Source organism: Amblyomma americanum, chromosome 1 (genome assembly GCF_052857255.1).
Source record: "Amblyomma americanum isolate KBUSLIRL-KWMA chromosome 1, ASM5285725v1, whole genome shotgun sequence".
NCBI lineage: Eukaryota > Metazoa > Arthropoda > Arachnida > Ixodida > Ixodidae > Amblyomma > Amblyomma americanum.
The window spans coordinates 74,040,212-74,064,781 of record NC_135497.1 but is presented as its reverse complement, the minus strand read 5'-3'; positions in this window follow the sequence as shown (position 1 = coordinate 74,064,781).

The following is a 24,570-nucleotide window of genomic DNA, read 5'->3' as shown; positions in this document are numbered from 1 at the left end:
TCCGTAGTGCAGTAGTAATATTAGTTGCGTGTTTCCGAAAAAAGATTTCATATCAACTTTATTCCTAAATATTTCTGTTTTTCACGGCGTGTCGTTTACGGTATATGTGAAGTGAGAGAAATGCATTTTTCTTGATTGCCACTGTCGCTTATTTAATGACATTAATGCACATTTGATAGTAGGATCACCACTCGACTAACGTGTTAGGGGATTCAGAAAGAATGGGATGGTCGTTGTGGCTGTTAATTTCTTTTCAAGGTGTCCCAGCTGAATGTAACCAAGCTTTTAAAAACATGGAGTGCCCTAGCCCCATTGCAACCAACTTAAATCTGTTGGGAGTCGCCTGACCTAGACTGGAGTATTTTTCATTCTCCAAACTTTATTAATTAGTAAAGAATAATTAGCTGACTTTTTATTATTGGATTTAGGTACAAAGTGTCAATACAGACGTTTTGGATCGTCTCAAAAGAACAGCTGACTGAAATGTTTGCACTATGCTACTGTTTACGTAATGTAGTTTTTTTACCGGCCTTAAACCACAACTCGCAAAAAAAGAAATCCTCCACGAGACAACGGTGCCACTTAAACGTCCCAATACGCGTCGCAGAAAACAAAACCCGTTTTTTTCTGGACTGCACTCCCGATTAGGTTTTGCGTGCGCACAGAGATGTGAGCCAGCAGCTGGTCACGTGACAGCTTTCTTTTAAGGCTAATAAGTAAAGCCACGTAAATTGCACCTTGATTTAAACAGCACTGCTAGCTGATCTTTGAGACAATCTACAACTTCGGTATTGCCACTTTGTTCCTCAAGCCAATAATTAAAAGTTAGCTAATTAATTTCCACTAATCAGCAAATTTTAGGAATAAAAATACTGCAGACTAAACCACGCGACTGTAAACAACCCTCAATTGCTTTCACTGGGCTAAAACACTCCACCTTTTTTAAAAGCTTGGTTACGTTTAGCTGGGACGCCTATTTGACGCAATCATCAGCGAAGAGTTTAATTTTGCGCTCTATATTATTGGTTATATCATTAATAACGATTAGGAACAGCAGTGGACCGAGAAGCGAGACTTATGGAACTCCAGATGTGACAGGGACGACATCAGGCGTCATATGGTCGAACGTGACAAACTGGGAGCGATTTGTTCTAAAATCTGTTACCCAGGAAGAAACTTCACTTCCCAATAACCTGCTCTATTTTTGCAATTAGCTTGTTGTGACACACGCAATGAAAAGCTTTATATCAGACAAGCAAAAGCAAGCCAGTACGAGAGTGTTATTGATGCAGAGAGTGAGGTCACGAACTACCTCGGTTAATTGAGTGATGGTTGATACGCCAGCTCGAAAACCATGCAGGCGAGACGATAGTAAGTTTTCGCGATCTAGAAACGTAGTTATGTGTTTAAAAATGATATGCTATAATATTTTGCATGGTGTGCTAGTGAGCAATATGAGCCTGAAGTTAGCAACATTCATTCTGTCTCCTGTTTTATGAATCAGTATTATTTTAGCCTTTTTCCTTTCATGCGGTAGATTAGCGATTGGTAGCGACTTGAAAAAAACTGTCCCGGGTGCTTGTTGCGCCACTCAGCGTATGTTTTAAGGAATTAGTTTGGAATTCTATGAGGGCCGTTCGCTTTTTAGGATTAATGTTCAGGAGGAGACTTGGGATTCTGGCGCCCGTTATTATTAATGGATTAAGCACAGAGGTTCAAGGCGGTGGTAGAAGGGGAATCATACAGTTGTCTTTCGTGAAGAATGACAAAAAAAAAACGTAACATTCGACATTGTAGTTTTCAGTTCTTTAGTTAGTTTCGTTATTTTCGTCTGTGTATTGCGTATTGGTGCATCTAGAATCTCTGTGGGACATTCTTCAGGAAGTTTGGGGAAGGTCACGTTGTAGCAACACTGCTTCTAAGGTTTTAATTGTTGCTTGATTTCCATAACAGCACAGTTAAACTTGGAGATAGTAGATGGTTTCGGGTCATTTTTGCTAGCCTAACGAAGCCGTTTTACATGCCGCTTTGCATGAATATCTTCACGGGGGGGGGGGGGGGGGGGGGGGGGAGGGGGGGTGAGGTCAACGAGTTCTCAAGATGTTTTTTTTTCTGTTTCAATCGATTATAATTACTTACTCAGTGCAGAACAACGCTCTTAAGATGAAGGCACAATGAATTTTCATCAGTGGACTCTTCAGCAGCTTTTTCTAAGAATGGAATCCATGCGATAGATTAAGGTAGTATTCTGGCGTCATCTGCTCTATTAACGTTAAAAGATCTTTCAGCCGCAGGCAAGCTAGTAACGTAGCAATTGGGCGGGAATGTGCACATAGGTATACAGTGGTGAGACATTCCTTTAAAAATGTCCATTTGTACTTGGCTGATAGGAAATGGTTGCTAGAAAGTATGGGGCCATGGATATTTGTGATTGTACCTTGAATGCGAGTTGGATGAGTAACAAGTTGATATAGCTTAAATTCAACATCAAGTCTATTAGCGCTTCTGAAGCTTCTAGAGTGCGACGCATTGTGGCCCAGTCTATGTCGGCGTCGTTAAGATCACCTGCAAGAATACTGCTGGATTGACGGACATGACGCTGCATGTATTCTTGAATGATTAAAATGCATGCTCTCAGAAAAAGAACTGCGATAAACGCAGCCGTGACAATCAGCATCCTGGCCGTCGCACAAAAGTTTAAAAAAAAAAACGTGTTGTCTATCTCGAAAAGAGGAACAAACAGCAGACAGTTTCTTATCAATAATGTCACTCCTTCAGCCCGTGAAGGCCGATCCTGTCGTATGATTGTGTAGTTTGCAGGCGCAATCTCGTGGTCGAATACAGCGGGCGATAACCACGCTTTCGTGATGGCCACAATATCCGGATCATAGTCTGCTAGCAGAGCCCTTCAAAGCATAGAAGGACTTTGCTACTTTTACGCTTTCCAATGCTTCTTATATATATATATATATATATATATATATATATATATATATATATATATATATGGGCTCGTTTGACATTTCATCTGCCTCGTCTGCTAATAGCTCAACAGGGGTCTCGGTTCTGGCAGTCTTGATGCCATAGGTAGCATAAGAGGGCTCTCGCACAGTTTCCGCCCTCGCCGTTAGACGACGTTCTACATCACACTCGCGGTATTACAGGACGTGCTGCGTCCACCGCTATGGACGAGGGTGGCGTTGGTGAACACTCTGAAGGTTCGCGTACGCGCAAAACATAAATGCCCACGAAAGCAGCAGACTGGACAGCCGTCGACGTAGCTCAGTTGGTAGAGCACCGGACGCGATATTCGGAGGTCGTGGCTTCGGATCCCACCGGCGGCATGGTTGTTTTTGCTGCTGATTTATAAGTAATTTTCTTTAAACCAATTGATTGGCACTACAAATTAAAAAAAATACAAAAAATTCCCCTATGCACCTTGGTTTCAGTGACTGTTGGCTTCCTTAATATATATATATATATATATATATATATATATATATATATATATATATATATATATATATAGGAGAGTGACACTTTTATCTTTCTGTCGAGGTCTGGTTTTGCACTATCCCTGGTCGGTATCGATGATAATGTTAACGTTTCCAAGTTGAAAAATAATTTATTCGCTATATTCTGACCTAGGAAGGCGGCGTCATATATACTACCGATTTTCATGAACTATAGTCGTCGCCGCAGTCAACCCAAGTTGGCAAGCCTAAAAAATACTCCACAGATCTGTGATCAGCCTGGGCGCATTAACAAGTTGCTTTGATTTTACAAGTGAGTCACATTTTTTTCCACTCAAGGTGAGCGCCTAGTATTAGCGGAACACTTTGTCTCAGTCGGTGTTAGACACAGAACCGATGACAAACTGGAGGTCGTCGACCCGTGTCCGCAAACGTCCGCCGTGCAAGCGAAACCGCACACGATGCGTTTCTAGCGTTTTTTAGCGGGACGTTTTTTAGCGACGTCAAGATCGCCAGCGCTGAGAGTCCCTACACGGAGGGAATGAAGCTCAAGAGCACAGACCTTTGGGTGTCCCATCCTTCTTTGTCCCTGTTTGTTCTGCGCTTGTACATGACTGCAACGGAGGGAAAGCCAGAAAATTTAAGCACGTCTCGGGTTACTTTTTCATTGATAAGGTAAGCAGGGCTTTGCGAAATGGCTGCATAGCGCTGAAAACTAGAATGGTTCGCCATCGCTGCGCTTTTGACCGTCGTGTGTATTCAGCAAGCTGAACCGCAGTAGCATTTACATGTGGCCATGTCATTTGGGTCGAGCATGCAACGTCATTGAATGCCATTCGTGAGCAGACTTAAGCTTGTTTAGAGCGTGGAGCGGTGTGGTGCGGAACAAGTGCACAGCGCTCAAGTGCTGTGTTGAGGGCATTGCGCTCGTTTCTTGCTTTTATTTCTATGCAGCTGCGCTTCGGCGCGAGCCCTGGCCGTGAATACCTGCTGCAAAATTTCGCTGCGTTTCCTCTGCAGCGGAGCACTGCTCGAGCTCCCCGATACAATCCTGTTCCACGTCCGTACATTGCGGCGTGAACTCGACAACATATATAGTGTGGGCGCGCTCTCGTCGAAGAGACGGCCCGGGTAGCGCGGGCCGCATCGATTCGAGGTTTTTATTTCGCGGACCGTGAAACACGAGTGTTTAGAATGGAAAGATACCAAAACAGAAATGTAAAACTCAGAGAAGAAAAAACAAAATGCAGGCGCTTTGACTGCAGCTTGGGTTACGACGAGGTACAATTTTGCGAGCCTTATAGGGTTGCATCGCGGCAGCAGTTACACCGACCAGCCACAGTCATCCCCCTAGTCGCTCAATGAAAACCAAAGCTATAACGGCACCGAGTCCCTGTGGAAGTAAGAATTCGCCTCCATGAAAATGCCCCTAACACACGGCCATGGACGCTGTATGTGACTCCCTGTGACTTTCTGCACGAAAAGCTGCCTTCTTTTCGGGCTGCTAGCGGTGGTCAATCAATGGAATGATACCTCCTGCCATTTCCATCTCGTTGACTTAGAAAAAGGCGCGCAGCAGTGCTACCGAGCTCTCTTTTTGTCGCGAATTTCGAGGGACGACATCCGAAAGTGCTTGCTACGCAGCACCAGCAGCACGCAGCCCGAATCTGTCGGGAGAGTTCGCCGTAGACGTGAAACTCGCCAATACACTTGAGCAAGACTTTCGAAATTTAGAGTTTATAACAATATATGGGTTCCGTCACCTGCGAAATTTAAAGCACCTATTCTCTGCACGTGTGGTCGTAAAAACAAAAAAAGCGCAGGACGCGTATAATCATCATTGTTCACTAAGCTCGCCGAAGAAAACTCAGCAAGCACGTTGGACGTAAAAGCTGAATGACAGGCGCCCTTCCATCGTTTGTACGACGCAATGCAAGAGGTGTACGTTTAACAGGGCTGTCTACTGCACGAGTAAAGCTGCCCTTGCTCGGTGTTGGCAAGCTCTGAGAGCGGCTCAAATGATCCCTCTGCACACGACCCAAGCCGCTCCTCCCTGATGCGGGCATTTGAATTAGCATAATAGGCCAAGTCGCCGCGCCGTCAACAGAGCGAGCGACAGTGTCGACCGCGCCAGAGGCGTAACGAGAGACATTCTAATTACTTTCGTCACCTTCCCTAACCCTCCTTTCCTCGACTCGTTTCCATGCATGGGCAAAATAAGCTCCGCGGAGGGGCCTTGCCTTGCGCGGCGCTGGTGGCCCGGTAGCTGTCGGGGGAACCATTTATCTCTCTTCCATCGTCCCCCAAAGGGCCGGCGCGGGTTTCTTCCTTCGCGCTTCGAGGGAGGCTGAAGTGACTGCGCGAGAAAAAGAGAGGCCGGATAAAAAAGAATAAAGTGCACTAGTAACTCGCGACAAACAAAACTTCTGAAACCCGCTCACAAGGTCCCCGTTTAGTCATATCATTCAGATGAGCGCTGTGTTTTGGGACCTCGGCGACAATGGGCCAGCCGTACGTACAGAGACAATGCGCGCGGTGAATTGGAGCTCGGATTTCTTACGGACATTATGCTGCGGGCTGCGACGCAGAAACGAGCAATTCCCTGCGTCTCAGGGCCGAGAGAAAGCCACTGTAAAGGCTACGGACAAACAAAAACGGGCGACTCAGGAGCCGTAATGGCAGCGGAACAATGGAGATGTGCATTTTATTCACTTTCACGCATAATTTTCTTTTTCAGGAGCCCACAATCCACGCTCACCGATACATAGCTTACAAGCCAACGTCGAAAGAGATTTTGTACATATACGATTTGACCAAGTACGTCACACCCCTGGGAGCAGAAGCAGTGGTTTTGCGTCATTGTAGAGCGCTGGCCGGATTGTTTGGTCGTTTCACGGGATCATCGCGCTGTGCAATCAGGAGTGGCCATTCTTCATCAAGACAATCAGCCCTTGAAACGGTATTGCTCGGTTTCATCAACGTCCTTCCAATGTTTTTGTGAAGCTTCAGGGATCGCGAGCAAATTCGAAGATTATGATTTTCCGCCAAAATTCAATTACAGAGAAAACGTTTTTACAGCGAGAGCTGCATATCTTACGGTTTATGAAGGCTCGCCCGGCGCAAAGCTTCAGTGAAGCCATTCCGCGGCTCACAGCAGCATGACGTCACCATCGGTTAGCCTGACGCCACCGTCACTGCACGGAAGAGCGGAGACGCAACAGCTACCGCTCTAGGCTTCTGCGGACCGCTCGGCTGCGAGCGCCGATCCGCCTGCCGTCGAGTGCTAGCAGACGAAGCTCGCGCCAGAAAAATGGCGCAACAACGAGAACGTCGCAAATGCCAGTGGGAGGAGGAAGAATCAATTTTTCCGCATATCGGAAGACTGCGCCACGAAGTCAACGTATCCACTGATCCCCTCTCGGGACGCTTATACGTTTCTGCTATTTATGGTCAGTTTCATGTCAGCACTTATGTGGCGTTCCCACTTGAGGTATGACGTACGCGGACACACACCCACGGGGCACTCGCGATACCGCTGGGTTAATTAATCACTAGAGAAATATCGAGGATTGGTTGTTGTGTGTGACTGGCCGCGGCAACAAGGGCGCGCATGTTTATTTCGTTATCCTCTTCTGCTTCCAGAGATAGCGACGTATCAGCCCAATGCTGCGGTTTCATGCGCTGCGCCAGCGCATAGAAGGCAGGTCAAAGAAAATCTATGTTGTTCACCTCATTATTGCTATATCCGCGAGGCATGTCCTCTATTTTTGACGTCAAGGCACACGGAGATTCCATGTAAGCTTCCGGCTGTTCATTACAGCGTGCGCTGCTTGGGCCTTGCGGTAGTTTCCATAGTGTCCACAAGAAGGCAAGCACCCTGGTGAGCATAATATGCAGCAGCCAGAATGCGAGACACTGTGCAAACACACGGCTATTTGTCTGCCTAGATCAACCGACCTCAATCACTCAACTCGCGTAGAACAACACAATGTTCGCTATCTCGAGTAAGGTCCTGCTATTGACGAAACCGGCGCGCTCAGTGAAGAAGCCACGTGGTCTCGATGGGGCGCTCCGTGAAGAGTTCGCTGCGGAGTGAACGTAAGCGCAGAATGCTTCTTCGTGGTGCCCGCTTTCCGGGGCCAGCATAATAGGTCGCAGCAAAGCGAGCATTTCCGCCCGCATAGTAAAACAAAAACAAGAGCCGGTAAGCAATCGACGTTGGCGTAAAACAGAAGACGAAAAACTTCTCAACCTGGTGCTTCAAAAGAGCGGCAAAACCATGCGACGGTTGTGCACACTTCGATTCATCCCGCATTCATTTCACTGATTTCACGGGTCCGTTGTATGTCTTCGTGGGACACGGCTAGCCGTTCGGACCAATGGCGAGGTCGCAGGCAGGCTCATATGCGCCGAACACCCAAAAACTGCGACAAAACACCGGAATACCAGGTACAAAAGATGAAACCGGCTTTTCCTCTCGCCGATCTTGCGTGAAGTACTGGACAAATCTCTCGATCCCTTTTCGTACGCCCCGACAGTTGTAGCCGAAGATTTAACCTGCGGAATCAAGGTTTAGCTCCTTGGAACGTTCGAATTAAAAGGATTAAAATTATTTAAACTGACGTGGACACCGGCAGGTTGCAAGTAAGTAAAAATATAAGCACACGTGGTCTTGGTGGAAAAACGTCATTTTTATGCAAGCCATACGTGCCCCGTTGAAATTCAAGAGTGCCAGGTGCTCGCACGCTGAAATTTGAAACTACCGCGTGGCTTGCATTTCGCATATTTGCCGCTGTCGCTGAGTGAGTAAAGGCACGGGGCTGCTCAGCCCAAGGTCACAGGTTCGATTCCAGCCGCTGCGGCCGCATTCCGATAGACGCGGAAGGCAAAAAGTGCTCAGTATTGAAATGTTGGTGCATGTTAAGAATCCCGTGCGGTATAAATATGTGACTGCGTTTTTGCGTCTTATGTTTTATTTTCCGCGGAATTCGGGAGGTAAAAATCGGGCGACATTTTGTTATTCTGGTTATTCAGAAAAAAGTCTCGTTATTCGGGTTTTTCCGGGTCATTCACTGCAGCAAAAAATAATTTTCCGGAGCGCTCGCTTCTGTGCGAGAAATAAAATGCTCAATTTCTCGCTCACTATTTCATTAACAATTTCAAATAGGCGAAGTTGCACTGAAAAACTGCTTATCAAATCAGATATTTCTTTTCTTTTCATTTATTGCAGTTATTTCGTAGCTGCCATCCCCTGTGCGTCACTTCTGCCTTCGTGCGAGACCTCCCTGCCTTTGTGCACTGCGAAAGCATTCATTCAACGTGACGGCGGCCATTTTAACGCACAAGTGCCCCGGAGCATGGCGTCGTTAACATGGGTATAGCGTTCGACACAATGAGGCCACTTAAACGTCGTGTCGGTACCCGCTAACTTCCGGCCTCTCGCTTGAAACACACTTACCCTAGAATTAAGCTGAGCCATGGATAAGAAGCGTTAACAAAAGTCCAAGGCGATCAGTTAACCGAAAACATGGACCCGCTGGAATAAGCACAAGGTATCAGCTAGTTGTCTTGCGGAGTCATCAGCTTTGTGCGCCGGAAAACGTACGTTCGCTGGGAAGAGCATTTTCGGGTAGAAATCAGGTTCAACTAGAATTTTAAGGAATCGGCTCGGGGTGCAAGAATTGAGTAAAATAAGGTTTTAAACGGAAATGAGAAGACTAGGGCATCAATTAACATGAAAACCTCGACTGCTGAGTGCGTCAGAGCGCGCATGCAGTGCATAGCATTGACATGTAGATGTACGTTCTAATTATTGTAACCTATACCGTACGACTCAGAAGGCAATAAACCTTTTTTTCTGATTCTCTAACATTTTTGTCACGTTTTACGGACAGTAGAATGCAACTCTCAGGCTGCGTACAAAGAAGCGCAAGAACTTCACCTCTCCTGTCGATGAATTACAGTCTGCGTCAACTTAGTGTAGAGCGCTCGGGCGGTGCACTCTCCTGCAAACAAATCCAGACCTTGTCGCAGTCGCTAGGTCCCAGAGGCAACACTTGCGCGGAAGTAGTGCCAGATAGACCGACAAACAAAGTAGACACAAGCACTTTTGCCAGAAATTAGGGGCTGCTCTGTAATTTCAGTTTTTGTTACCAGGTACGCACTGCTCGAACACACTACACAAGGATGACGCGGACTGTACATAAATGCTTTCTCGTACACAAAAAGAAATCAGAGCGATTGTTTTGCCCGTTGAACGAAAAGCAATCCAAATTAATATAAAATTAAAAAAAATCCTTGTCTCGGAACAAGACTGAAGTGAAACTGCGGTCCGGGTCTGCACCGCAGTAATCCCGATCGTAACAAAATCACCAGTCACCACTCGCATAGCGCGATAAACCGCATGGAATTCAGTGGAGCGCTGTATTACGCTGTCCCAATGGGACAGCGTAATACAGCGGTTCCCGACTGTGAGCCAAGGAAGGCGTCGGGAAGAAAAAGAGAACGATATGCGGTGGATACGAAAGCAAGCGCAAGTCGTGAGCACGAGTTGGCAGAGTAGAAAAGTTGGCGACATTGCTTCATTAAACAGCCATGACGGCGGAAGTCAAAGCATAAATAGACAGGCTCCCGCTGAGAAGCCCAGGAGATCAGAACTTTCTCCGTGCCGTCCTGCTGGTTTTTCGCTCAATCTTTGCAGCCTCGACTGCCCCGTCTTGTGCATAAGCATCAAGAGACTCTTCCCGCTCGGGCAGAGACCATCTTCCTACGCACCCGAGTACTCTCGACCCGAAGGAGGCAAATCCGGATTAGGTGTATGCGATGATCCGGCTCAGGAGTGACTAATCCGATTAGGAGTCATTGAGCCCGGCTTGGAAGATATTCTGGAGGGGTAGCCCACAGTAAACACATGTAACCTTGGCTCTTCGATTTGGAGATGCCAGGAATGCTCTGACCTTCGTATCCTGTTTCGTTCAAAGTAAGATCGGGCTCTGTTTGCTGTAGTCATTCAGCTTAGCGGTGCTAAAGCATCAGCCGTTTCGTTCTGTGCACTCTGTTTCATTTCATTCCGTTAATTAAAGGTCATGTGTACACCTTGTGTTCATTTCTCGCGATTCTATTTGCCACACACAAAAGTTCAAATAAAGGACGAACTGGGCGGAGTCACCCTCGAAGTCGTCGTTGCCTCGAGTGAGTGAGTGAGTGAGTGAGTGGGAGTTAGTCAGTGAGTGAGTGGGAGTGAGTGAGTTAGTAGGACTGAGTGAGTGACGTAAGACATGCCCCTGTTGTTTTGTAGTGACTAATTGCAAATTTACTTGTATGCTGAACACGCTAGTGGTTGCTGTCTGTATTTTTGTAGCTTTCAACCCCGAAATTTGAGTCGGCTCCATTCACTCGTACTGCTGGAGACCGGCACCTTGGCTGTGCCTTCATTGGTTGACTTGCTGCACATAGTGTATCCTTCTACCCTCGAGGCAACAGTAGGATTTGATCTCTTGGATATGTGAACCATTCAGCTTGTCCTCTTGTAATGTGGCAGAGTAAAATATTGTCCAGCTGTACTCTGTTCGAATTGACCAAGCGGACCATGTCGTTTTCATGCTTCGTTTGTATACGCAGCAGCTCTTTCTGTCATGAAAATGCCGCGAAACACTGTTCACATTCTCTTGCTAGCCCCCTTCCTTGCAAGCCTCAAAAATGCGAAGAACAAACGTTCTGATGCATGACATACGTACTCATCCGTTCAGCGGAGGGAAAAGAGCCTTTTCCCTGAGTACACGGAGTAAAAATAGGAAAATTTGTCCGGAGACCGCGGTGGCAGAAACTGCGAGTGCCCGCAACAAACTGCAGGAATAGGCCCGCGAGTGCACTGTAGCGGGGGTACCACGCGAAGTGCATTTCCTCCGCCAGCACGCGCTTCAAGAGCTTTGCGTGAGCGACTAACGTGCGCGGCAAGGAGCGTGTGTTGCCGGCATAGACGAGTCGGCCGCCTTCTGCTGCCGTCCGTAAAGCCGCGCATTCGGTTCAGGTGTAACCGCGTGGAGAGGCGATTTCCAGCTCACGCGGCAAGTGCCTCCGCCGTCAACATCTCGCGTCGCAAGGGTGCCCTTCCGAAAAGCGGCTGCGCTCTTGCTCTTGCAGGGTTCTTGGAAAGGCACTGGGACCGTTAGGCAGTTTTATCTCGGCCGGATGTGAGAGCGGAAATTCCGTCGTCAGTTTGGCTTGGAAACCCACAGTTTTCCAACAAAGACTTCAGTAAAACTTGGTGCTGAGCTTGTTGGCTTTGCATGCTTAAAAAAAAAAGTGTTGTAGCGTGTCCGGTCGTCTTCGCGTCCCCGTGGTTACCTGTGGTCGCGCTATTTTACTTTAAACATACGAAAGAAGAGCGGAAAGAAGCAAACCTTGTTGAGCAATGCATGCTCACAGCAGGTAGAGAGAGCGGAATGGCGCTAGCGCACGGATGCATTGCAGTGATATTTGCATCTGCCTTAGTATAGAGCTTCAGTATTGCACCGTCTATTCTTTTAAACACGAAATGATCTTAGTTCTCATGCTCGGAAAACTAAAGGGAGCATCGTTTGGGAACCACGGCGAACCTGAAGCCGAACACGAAGGTGAAGATTAGTTCAAACCACGAACTACTACATATGGGTCAAAATTACACGACAAGTTCCGAACTTTTCCTTCGGAACGGTGTCAAGCAGGTAAAAATACATTATTGCCTAGAGCGGGGCTCGAACCAGCGGCGGCACACGCACAGCAGCTTAGTTTTCCGATACCTTAAACCAGGGGCCTCCAACCTTTTCGGCTAGAGGGCCGCAGAACAGATTAATATATGCAAGGAAAAATAAACGCAGTAACACTGAGTAACGACACGTCTCAGGTATAAATGACTACTTTTGCTTGATTTTTAACGCTTGTATTGAACTTTTCGTGGCAGTATGCAACAGTATACTATAATGGTACGGAATGCGCCGCAGGATTATGCATAATTAGATAGGAAGGCGTTTTTGCTTATCATGTTGCGCTGAACGTTGGCGAACACGAGCACTTACATCCTGCCCGTGCGATGCCAGATCTTCAGGCTGGCAGCATGTTCGCGAACGATATTTGACGCCTTTCCAGGAATTTGTTAGCATTCCACGCATCTCTCGCAAATACCGCATTCTGCATCATCCTCACCCAGACAGCTAGGCGTCGGCAGCTGGGAACTGACGGCGCTTAGGTTGCGGTTACAGGTGCCGATCCGCACGAATGCGCGAGCTATAAAATTGACAGGACAATCATGAAACCTGATGCCAGAAAGTTTTTTTTTCATATTTCAGATACCTTAAGGGCCCTTGGGTGACGGCTTTACATGAGGGGTGGGCTAACAGCCTGGTATTAATAAAACATTGTCTCGATGGCTTTCTTGAAATGGTCCGGGTTTGTACGAAGGATGGCACTTGTGGGAAGACTGTTCCAATCACGAGTTGTTTGGATGAAGAAGGAGTGAAGATGTGTCACAGTGTAAGCAGGAGGAACGGTTGTGGTTGCTTGTGCGGGCTGAAGAACGATGACAGGCTCGATTGGACATATATACGGAAGGCTGTGTTACATTTTATGTTACAAATATAGCCCTGCAACTATATACGGCGATGCTGTAGGTTATGTAGGCATGCATTATTTTTTAGGGAAGTAACTCTGGTGGAGTATAAGTAGTTTGAGTAAATAAATCGAACGGCGAGATTTTGAGCAAGTTCAATACAGTTGGTTAGGTTAAGTTGAGCGGTGTCTTAGATGGCAGATGCGTACTCTAACTTCGGCCGAATTAATATTTTATAAGCTAGTAATTTTACTGCGGGTGATGCTATACTTAATTACGACAACGGTAGCCGAGAGTTCTGTTAGCATTGTTAATTATCCGCGTTATGTGGTAGACCAGTTAAGGGTACCCGAGACGTCAACACCAATATACTTAATGCAGTTGAGGGATGAGACACTTGGGAGGGGGAGGGGAACCGTGCAGAAGGTAATTTGGGGTAGGGTAATTTCGTCGTCCATGGAAGGAAACAAGCGCAGCAGTTTGTTGCGATAGCAGTTGGATCTGCCCTCGTTGGTTACGTTGATGATTTTACTCTAGGAGTGTTTTTACTCTAATCCAAGGCTTCACACACCGAACATAATTTTTCTGGTGGAAAAAGGTGGGAGAAAGTGAGGTGGGTGACGCGTCTGGAACGTGGAGGTGGCTGATGGGTGGTGCTTCTGGAGGGCACCTGACTCTTCCACTGAGTCTTTGACTTTGATTTCGCCATCGCTTCTGTGTTCCGCTGCTTCATGGGTGGAGGCCTTGCGGAGACAGGTGAGTGGGTGGTGGGTGGTGCATCTGGAGGTTTCACACGCTGGTGCATTATAGCAGCAGAACAGACACAACTTTGCTTACATGTCCGCGTACGAGTCTGAAAGGATCACCGATAATAGACTCGACGCGATGTGTGCGCGAGACCAGGCCACGCGGTAGCGGTGGTCCAGGAGTCGGACGTGAATGGGGCTTGTGTCTTGCCGTGGACCTCAGGTCATATTTGGGAGACCTCTGCTTTAAACCACGCGGCCATCGCAGTAGCCTCTCGAGCAGCGTGTTCTAACTAGTATCTTCTCGAGCTAAAATCGTCCTCTGCTTCATCGTCCATCCATTTGTTTTTCGCCGCGAATGTTTGCTAAGGCCGCTGAAGAGCGGGCGGGCGTTGCAGGGTGTCAAAGAGCAGAAAGAGCGGGACACGCCGAGCAAGCTGCCCAGCACACATAAAAAAAGAAGCGGCTGAACTGGGCGGCACGGAACGCACCGAAAGGGTTCAGAGCAAGCCGAGCGCGCTGTCCAGCAAATACATGTATAAGCGGCTGATGGCAGCGGCTCCGCAAGCCGCGAAAGCCGACAGGGTGTCCATGCGCGCTGCCTAGCCTGAAGAACCAAAGCAGGTGGAGGCAGCCAGAAGGCCTGGTCAATACCCGAGTGTTGGGTAACATCATCTATGAACCACTCTAAGGCACGCTACGTCTTTCCTGCAATGCATTTCATGCTTACACCTCTTGACGGCATGTACCATTCATTCATTCATTCATTCATTCATTCATTCATTCATTCATTCATTCATTCATTCATTCATTCATTCATTCATTCATTCATTCATTCAATCGAGACGTTCGCCAGAAAAAGAGAATTGCGGCCACTCAGCTTTGGAGGGCGCCGAACTCCACAGTGCGATATCCGCTTTATTTGCATCTTTACTTTCGCGGAGCGGTTCTATTTAATTTGCCCTTCGAAAACTTCGCCGTGACAGGTGCCCCCTCTGCCGCCGGCAGGTGGTGCACTGTCGAGCGAGCGCCAAATGGGAAAACAATGCTCTTTTTCGAATAAGCGTAGAGAGCTGGGTTAGTTGGTTCTGGGTATAATTATGAGACATCATTCCAGCGTACAGAAACACACGGATAAAGGGAGTAGACACTCTCTAGACGAACGCCGGACGTTGAAGTCCGGCGTCTACTCTTTTTGTCCGTGTCTACTCTTTTTGTCCGTGTGTTTCTGTACGCTGGAATGATGCCTCATAATTACGCTCTTTTCAACATCGTTTTTCTTGATTTTTTTATTAATTTATACAGGATATGAAATAAAAAAAAAACAACTTCTTGGACCCATAGCCAAAAGCTAGTGGCGGGTCCAATAAAAAGTAGGCTCAACATGCGGCTTACGCAACAGAATTACTGAACAAATATTTGATGAAATACTCAACAAGATAAACACTTTAAGAGTACAGTACAGAACTAAGGTTAGGAATATCACTTCAAGGGAAAAAAGATAAGTACACACATCAATACGCAGAAAAGTGTATACATGATGTAAGAGCACCAGAAAAATAACCAGCCAGAGTTTAGTAAAGACAACGAGCCCTCATTATTGTGCATAACCCTCTTGAGATCAACAATGAATTTGGTAGATTGCTTGACATTTTTAGGCAATTCGTTCCATATGATAGCAGCTCTGAACTGTAGTAACCTTTTCCCACATAAGTTGTGGCATGCAGGTAAGTTAAAGCTGTGGCTTGTTGCTGCCCTAGTATTTCTTTGTGGTAATGTAAACGCGTTCAGTGAGAATGGTTCATTCGTTTGTATAATGGTTTGAATTATTTTAGAAATCTTGAACTTGTATAAGTATTCAATTGGTGAAACATGACCTAGCGAGAATAAGAGCGCGGTATGCTGTGAACGAGTTGAGCATGTCAGAGTCCGTAATGCGCGCTTGTGTAGACGCACAAGGGGCACAAGGTATGTCGGATATGTACGGTACCCATGCGTCTATGCAGTGGTTTAGATGGCTGAGTACAAACGAAAAAGAAAGCATGCGTAAAATCTCATAGTCAAGAAATTCTCGCGTTCTAAACAACAAATAACAACCTCGTGCCAATTTAGAGCACATGTGCACAATTTGCGTTTTCCAATGCATATCTGAATCAAAATAAACACCCAGATATTTACAGCAGCGAACAGGTTCTAGTCTTGTACCACTTAGAGAAATATTCAATTCATCGAGATTTATTACCTTGTTTCTCGAGCGAAAGACGCTATATTTTGTTTCGGTAAGGTTAAAAGTTAACTGATTAGCAATGAACCATGTAGCAACACTCGTCAGTTTTCGTCAATTTTTTCGACTTTATTTATTTTAGTTTTTATGTACTTGTTTGTTTACTCTGAGGCCCTTTCAGGCATTGCATAGGAAATCGGGAGTTAAATATACAAAAACTGATTACTACAAGCATATAAAGAAAAATAGTACTTCACAAAGTTCAGAGAGTAGCTTGCAGAGGAAAATGCAAAAAAAGTAAAATAAGTTTCAGAACGCTATCTAATTTTATGCAATAGTTATTACAAAAGTCTTACAATTTTGCAGTCTTAAACAATGAGGTATCTACACGCACAATACCGAGCAGGGGACGCCATACAATAAAGGACACAACCCTATACATCATGCTGTAGGTGTTTGCAGCGCACACGAAACACGGACGGACAGAAAAGGGAACGCTGTGTGAAAAGGGAGCGCTGTGTTTCGTTCCCTTTTCTGTTCGTTCCCTTTTCTGTCCGTCCGTGTTTCGTGTGCGCTGCAAACACCTACAGCATGAAAAACCAACTAGCCCAAGAAAAGACGATACTGACCTATACATCAACTCCAAAAAAGAAAGAACAACAGAGAAGCAGTCAGAAGCACCGTAAAGTTATAAAAACAAAGCAACCAAGTCAGCTTAACATTCTAATGTGTTTAAAGCCGTAAGGAATGATGCTTGGTCAAGTATGGAGGCGACATCTGCAAGCAAACTTCCTTTCCGAGATTTCAAGCAGAAGAGGTGAATAACAAATTTGTGTTGGTCAAATGTTCCCAACTGTGGGAACAACTGTTCCCACTTCGAGCTATTGATCAATTCGCTCTCGCCCTACCATAAGCTTGCCGTCCCGGTTAGCTCAAATGGTAGAGCGACTGCTCCGGTGAAGCGGTGGCGCCGGATTCGAACCCCGGACCAGGACGAATTTTTTTTTAACTGCGAAGTTTCTGAGAAAGCTGTATAGCTTTTCTTTGTTGCCGTATGGCTGCGCTTGGGTGGATGACAATGAGTTACTTCTCCCTTATAACAAATTTGTGTGCGCAAATATTTGGCTAATTATAAATGGCTGGCATAAACGAGAATATATGCGAGGAGCAGGGCGCAAAAGTTTTTGTCAAAAGTGCGATGAGCCATGGTATGATTTATAGATGAAAGATAGGCGGGCATTTCGTCTTATGGTTTGAAGGCTCAATAAGCCAAACCGTCGATTTTAGCGCATACATAGGTAGGAATAATCATGAGCAATAAACCTGGCTGCTTAGTTCTGAAGTGATTCAATAGAGTTTGCTAAGTAAGCTTGTTGAGGATGCCGGATGATAGATGCGTTGAGACATGGCAAGTGATGTGTAGTCTATAAGTTTTGCTTCTGGATTGGCTTGATACAGGCTGTGCTTGAGGAAGCGTAATGTTTTAGAGGCCTTCGTGGTACAGTGTGAATATTCCAAGTAAGGTCGGAAGATAATTGTACTCCGAGATTTTTAAAGGATAATACATGTTCAATGGCATCGTCTCTAAGGAAGTAGGTATGAAGTACATCGTGTCGTTTTTAGCAAACGTTACAACATTGGTTTTGGCAGTATTTATTTGCAGAACTTGCCATGTTGTGCAGCAAGCCGAAATAGCGTCTACGTCATCCTGCAAGGTACTGTGATCATGAGAGCTTTTAATATGACGGTAAATGGACCAATATCTCTGGGAACAAATGATTACAAGTACTGGTGTTGTAATGCAAGTCATTTATGTAGATGAGTAAAACAACTGGCTCAAGGACTGAGTCCTGAGGTACTCCCAATTTCACTGGCACAGGAGCGGATACATTTTTATTGACGCTAACAGACTGAAAGCGATTAGTTCAAAGATCCTTGATCCAATGGATGAGATTAATCGATGGTGGGGGGCGCATTTCAGGCTCTAGCGAAATCAGTAAAAGTGATATCGATAAGTTGATAGGAATGAACAGACGGATTAAAATCAGTAATCATCTGAGATAGCTGCGACTCACACGAACACCCACGTTGCGAACCATGCTGATTAAAAAAAATATGAGCTTATAATTCGCCAGGTACTGCATGATTTCGGATGATATAAAGCCAATTAAAGCCTTATCTCTCTCTTCTGAAAATCGCCCACTGCGTTCATTAACCGCAGCACTACCTTTTCCTTCTACGTTTTTTTCCAGGTTCTAGAATTGCCATGCAACCAGAATCACTCAGCTAGGCTCGAATTTTAACTGACTTGCCCGCAGCTTGTGGCAGGCACTTATTGGTTTACATGTGCAGTGCAAGTAGCCTTGAAATGGTACAAAATGAACTTCGCTTTCATCTAAAAGTATTATTTAAAGAAGCAAATCTTGCAGCTGGAAACTGAATTAAGGCTTTTAAGCCTTAATTAATTAAGATAATTAAGTGATCGAGGCATTGGTAGGAGAAGAAAGGAACGTTCTAATAATTGTACACGCAGTAATAATGTAATTAAATAATGTTAATACATCTCCCCAAGAGATGAGCTATAGGAAAAAAAGGATAATACCAGGAACAGTAATGTTCCGTTCGGGAAATTTTTCCCTTTTTCGGGGAAGCTGAGGAGCCATCATCACCATCAGCCTGACTACGCCCACTGCTGGGCGAAGGCCTCTCCCATGTCTTTCCAATTAACCCTCTTCTTGACTAATCTGATGAGTAAAAGGTGGCAAAAAGGACATTTTTACGCATTTTCAGGGATTTTTAAGAACTGAAATGGCCTCACTTTTAAAACTGACGGAGTTTTTTAACTGTGCAGAGAAAAGGAGCTTGTAATAGAGAAATTTAGGTCTAATTGAGGTAACTTTCGGTTACGGCATGGAAGATCACAAGCGCGAATTGCTGGACGAGTTGGTTCATGTTTCATTAAAAAGGCACACACGTGCGTGTGCGTGCGTGCGTGCGTGCGTGAGTGTGTGCGTGCGTGCGTGTGTGTGTGTGTGTGTGTGTGTGTGTTCGCGCTCGCGCGCCTTTTTATGGTCCTGCGTCTCGTTTTCGCTGGTTTCCTTTTGTTTTTAATGTAACGTCACTGACCAGAAAAAAAAAAAACTGACCGGAAGAAAAACACTTCTGCAGTTGCTACAGCGAAGACGCGTCCATATGAGTCAGTTACTTTTGTATTTTTGTTTCATTTCGAAACTATGAAATACAGCAACAAAAAATGAACCGAATGGGCGAAAAAACTGTGACGACGCTTAACCTGCCATTAGGAGTGCATTAGAGATCCCTTCCGCGCAAGTACTCCTCTTTATAGATTCATAGATCGCGGGGAGTCCTCATACCATTTCTGGCGCAGTGGTGCAGCGATTAAGCGGCGCGCCACTGCCCGGGCAGGTGGCTGTCTTAGACACCCACCGGTGGGGATTGTGAGACGCAGGTTGCTCTTTCCGAGCTACCGTACAAGGCTCCTTTTTGCACAGATATAAATCTTCGGGAGGCGTCTTCCTCTCGACCATTGAGCTGATGCGCGGTGCTGGACAGATGGAAATTGGACTGAATTTATTTGAACTAATTTCACTGCCACCTGCCATGGTGGATAGATTGCCCACAACCTGTTGGGCAGGTGAGTCATAAACTTTTTCATGACACGGACGTACGCCGGCTTTTCTCATGAACGGGCTCTTTACGCTGTCGCATTAATACACCGCACACAGGTTCGGTTGAGGCAAAACAACCTCCCTTGCGTTCAACTACACGTAGGTCATTGGGATCGCCGGTATACCTGATGTAAATGACAGCAGAGATGTCACTCTAGGCTGCAGAAATGTTGTGATTACTGTTTCGTCAGCCATCGCCACAAGGACACAATTCCACTAATGATATTTATTAGGCAGCATAGCTATGATAGTTGTAATGGGCCGCAAAGCCGGGCGAGTCGGACGGAATTTATCTTTGAACAAGCGCGGAAAACAAGTAAGCCAGAAAAGGGAATGCACAACGCAAGCTTGTTTCTTCTTCGAAGAAGAATGTATTATTTGAGGGTGTTCGCACCCTATCGCTCCGTGGAGTCCCTTCCCGCTGGCCAGTTTTCGCACGAACTGCACGCCGCAGATTCCGCGATTACATACGCGACCCGCTCGCCTCAACGAAGGTTGTTCAGCGTCAGTGACAAGCCTGCTGGGAAGGTTTGGGCGGGTTGATATGGCCAAAAAGGAAACTGTACCAAACAAGGCACGACTGGGAACGCTCGTTGACACAGTTCTCACTGGTACTCTGCTCAAGTTGATGGCCTCATTCTGCTGCACCTGGTTGCAGAGCTCTGTAAACACTGCACTCGGAAGACGCCGCGAATAGGGGCTGCTTGTTAATCCAGCCTAATGCGCGCACTTGTTACTGAAACAGCGGGCTGATCCGCTAGCTGAATCAATCTCGCTGGTATGAAAAACGGGACGTGTGCCACGCAACTTGCAACTTCGGCTGACCAGCGCACATCACGTGTCCCATTCATTGTATTTTTTTTTGGCCTTCACGTAACGCGATTACAACTCCGCTGGTCTTCTAGGACTCAAATTTCGCACACGAAACTTAAGTCCAATATAGCAGCGTGACCGCGGAAAGACTGTATTCGTTCCACGGGGAAATGCGCCGGTCGGCCCTGCGTGAGAAGAGGGCGTACAAGGATCTCACGGTAGCCGCAGTGTCGTACACTTGACTGAAACTTAAGCGTATGCCAGTGTCCGTGCGTGCATGCGGAGTGAAACACGAAGCCCCGTGCACGCACGTGTTTTGTGAGTGTGTTTTTTTTTTCCTCGTGGTGCGTGACGGGGCCAGCGGCGCCGGTCGAGTTGGCCCAGCGTGCGCGACATGTCGAAGTCCCTCCCTCCCCCACCCGAGTCGCGCTCCGTCTTCGGCGGCGTCCACGACCACGTCAGCCGACGGACACCGCGGCACGGGGCCCATCCCGGAAGCGCCGATCGCCGTCGAACGGCAAGGTCATTCGCGGCACGCTGCCCCCCCCCCCCCCCCCCCCCCCCCCGCGCCCGCAGTGTCATATCTGCAGAAATCCGGGTTACCGCCTTCTAAATACGGCCGCAGCACCGTTTGGCAGGGATCCCGCCACGGCGGCCACCGGCGCGAGAGGTGGTCCGCCGCTGCGCCGCTTCTTCCCAGCGCGGCGGCGATGGCGATGCCGGCTGCGCCCTCCGGCATCGGCGCGATTGATTCGCTCACGAAAAGGACCGATAATTGTGGCTGCGCTCTTACGGCCGCCGCCGCCAGAAGCGTGCCGATTCCGTTGACCCCGTTCCCAAACTCAATTAGGCGCAGACAATGGGAGCGCCCTTCCTTCCTAACATGTGCCTGATCGCGGGGGGGAAAGTCGAGGCGGCCGCTCCTTCCACCCCGCCGGAGAAGCCTCGCTGCGCCCAAAACGGAATCACCCCCCCCCTCCCCCCCCACGCGGCCCCTTATTGGAAGACGCGCGATGTCCGGCGCCTGCAGGGCTGCGGGAGTGAGGAAGGGCACTCTCGCTGCCCGAATGACAAGACGGCCATAATATACCTGTCTGTGATGCCCATTTTAAATTTGCTCTGCGCTTCCTCCGAACCGGCAGCTCTATTATTGCCTCCATGACAGGCTCGATTAATGCTGCAGTAAAAGGGAAGTGCCGGTCAGGTATTGTTCGTCAACGCGCCTGTTTCTACTTTTTTCATCTACACACTGACCTCCATATTGACGGCTGCATACGTGCCTTCATTGGAGCTCTGAGAATCCCGCGAATGGCAGCTTCCTTTGCGCGTGTCGATTTTCGATTTCATATGCGCGTGTCGAGCCCCCCCCCCCCCCCCCCCCGAGGAAAATTTCATATCTCCTTTGAACATATTATGTTATTATTTACAGCACAAAGATGCTTCCAATTAGCTCTTGGCTTCATAAACATTGACATACAAGGTGTACTCAGATTCTGCATGCAGGCATGTCGTGTACACTAGTAGTGCCAGTTAAAACGAAGTTTGCTACCCTATTTCGATCACAGACAAATGAAAATGCGCGAACACCTCCGAACAAGGTTTCGTAACGGTGGGATCAATACGCAGCTTAGCTGTGCGCGGAGCTTCCGAGTAGAGCAGATGCTACTGAATTGCTTCTGATTACTGAGTACGTTAGGTACATTACAGGGGAACGCATCCGCGAACATTTCAAAGGTATGAAGATGTACGCGTGTAGTCGTTGTCGAAAGTAAGGGGTTGCCTCGCGCAGGACGGCAGTTGACTTCGCTGACTGCGGTGCGCGGCTCATGCAACACCGAAGCTCTGAAGAGTGCGTAGAATTGTCGTCCTATATGTCCTGAACTTTGGAGCTGCGGGCAGGCCACAGAAGACACCGCACGCTTGCCCTGGGTAACTGCTGCACTGGGCTCTTTGCAACTGACCAGGATAACAGTTTGCTATAGGCTACCGCAACAAACAAGCAACTACTCAATAAAAAGTCGCAGACTACCGCTACTCCTCCTGCAAGCGGGGGGAGGTCCGGCCACTGATGGGCATGCCATAATTCAGTGTCCATAACATGCCAAAGTTGTTTGCAAGAACCGAAGTGAATGAAGTCACGACTTGATTGGTAAATGCATATACGCCCATCGGCAAATGATCGGCAAACAGCCACGAGAGTGAAGCGCATTCGGGCCAACAATCGGGGATGCCGTCTCGGCGAATTCGTGCATCCGCCGGGCCAAGCCAGGAGCGCAGGCGGCCGCGAGAGCGCCTGGCGAACGAGCCATTCCGTACGTATATGGGTCAGGCCAATTAAGGCGAGCCCGGTAAGCAAAGAGAAGGACCGACAAACACTGCTCAGTCTTCGCGCGCTCGAAGGCCGGAATGCGCGCGAAAAGTTATGACGTTATCCGCGCCCCCGCTCTTAATCACTCGCCCCTTCCGCTTTGTCGGAATCCACCGGGCCCAGCGTCTGCTACGCGCAAGCATCCTCGATTCATCTTCGACCGCGAGTATTTCACAAACAGTCGGCACATCTAGAGGAGGAACCGCCTGAAGGCATGTCGTGCACGCATAGTGGAGGTCAAGCCATCAGTCCAGCAGGCAACGTCATATGCACGCGGATAGAGGAGAGCGCGGAACGCGGAGGTCTGCTCCGGCAACGGCGAGAATGTGCAAGATTGCACAGTGAGTTCTTGAGCACTCTCGTCAGGCGAACGACGCTCGGGCCTGTTTACATTTTTCAGTAGAGGACTGAAAAAAGCCCTTGGTCAGAACCCTTGAGGTTACATGATTTGCTTGTTAGCCGAGTAGTGTGGAGCTTATAGCTATCCTCAGTATCAGGGAGAACACTCTATATCCGAGTCCTTTCGGTCGTCAAGGGTGCTGTACCGGTGCTCTAATATACTGCTTAGTAGCACACCATATGGCTTAGTTTAATTTAATTTATGCGGGTTTAACTCCCAAAGCGACTCAGGCTATGAGGGACGCCGTAGTGAAGGGCTCCGGAAATTTCGACCACCTGGGGTTCTTAGACGTGCACTGACATCGCACAGCACACGGGCCTCTAGAATTTCGCCTCCATAGAAATTCGACCGACGCGGCCGGGATCGAACCCGCGTCTTTCGGGTCAGCAGCCGAGCGCCATAACCACTGAGCCACCGCGGCGGCACACCATGTGGCCTACATTCGCGCGCAGCACATTAGCACATCGATCGTTGCGAGTGTGGAAGCGACGGTATGCGTAGCTCGTTGCGTTTAACAGCTTTGCGTCTTCTATTGTTAGGAGCACCATAAAACAAAGGCTTCATTTCCGGCAGTGTTCATACTGAACTGAGCAAAACAAAATGTCTTGAACAATCCACGCCCGCGCTCGCGCAGATCAAGAGAATTCAATAAACTACGATTTGCTCTTCGTCTTCGAGCCATTGACGTGCTCTATAAAAAAAAGCAATTCCTGTCGCGTGGTAAAATTTTTGGTTGGTAATAAATAAAGTATATAGCAACGCCTTCACGGCAAATAAATGGAGCGAAATGGGTAAACGAGAGCCATTGTTAGACATCTTACACACGAACTTGGAGTCACGGCCAGGCTTGCCACCTGTACACTTGTGCCCGCGCCATCATTGAATCGCGCAGAGCTTACGATACGAGAAACTTGTGAGGCGACGGATGAATTCACATGTCTATGAGATGAAGATGTCCGATTTTCCTAAGGACCGAACACCCCATCTCAGACGGCAATGAATGTAAAGTGGAATTCGGAGCAGTAAACACACACGTCCTGATCGTATGGGAGAGTAGTGATGAATCCTAAAAGATAACCTTCATCCTAAAATCCTAAAAGGTAACTTTCATTACAAGGTGCCGCTGCCATGCATGAGCTGCTTGTCCTACGTGCAGTGGAACCTGGGACGACGCAACAGAAGCACAGACGGAGGCAGCGCCTTCTTTCTGAGATCTTGAAGATTGATACTTAGAAAAAAATTCGCAGTATATCTTGTCGCCGGGAACAGAT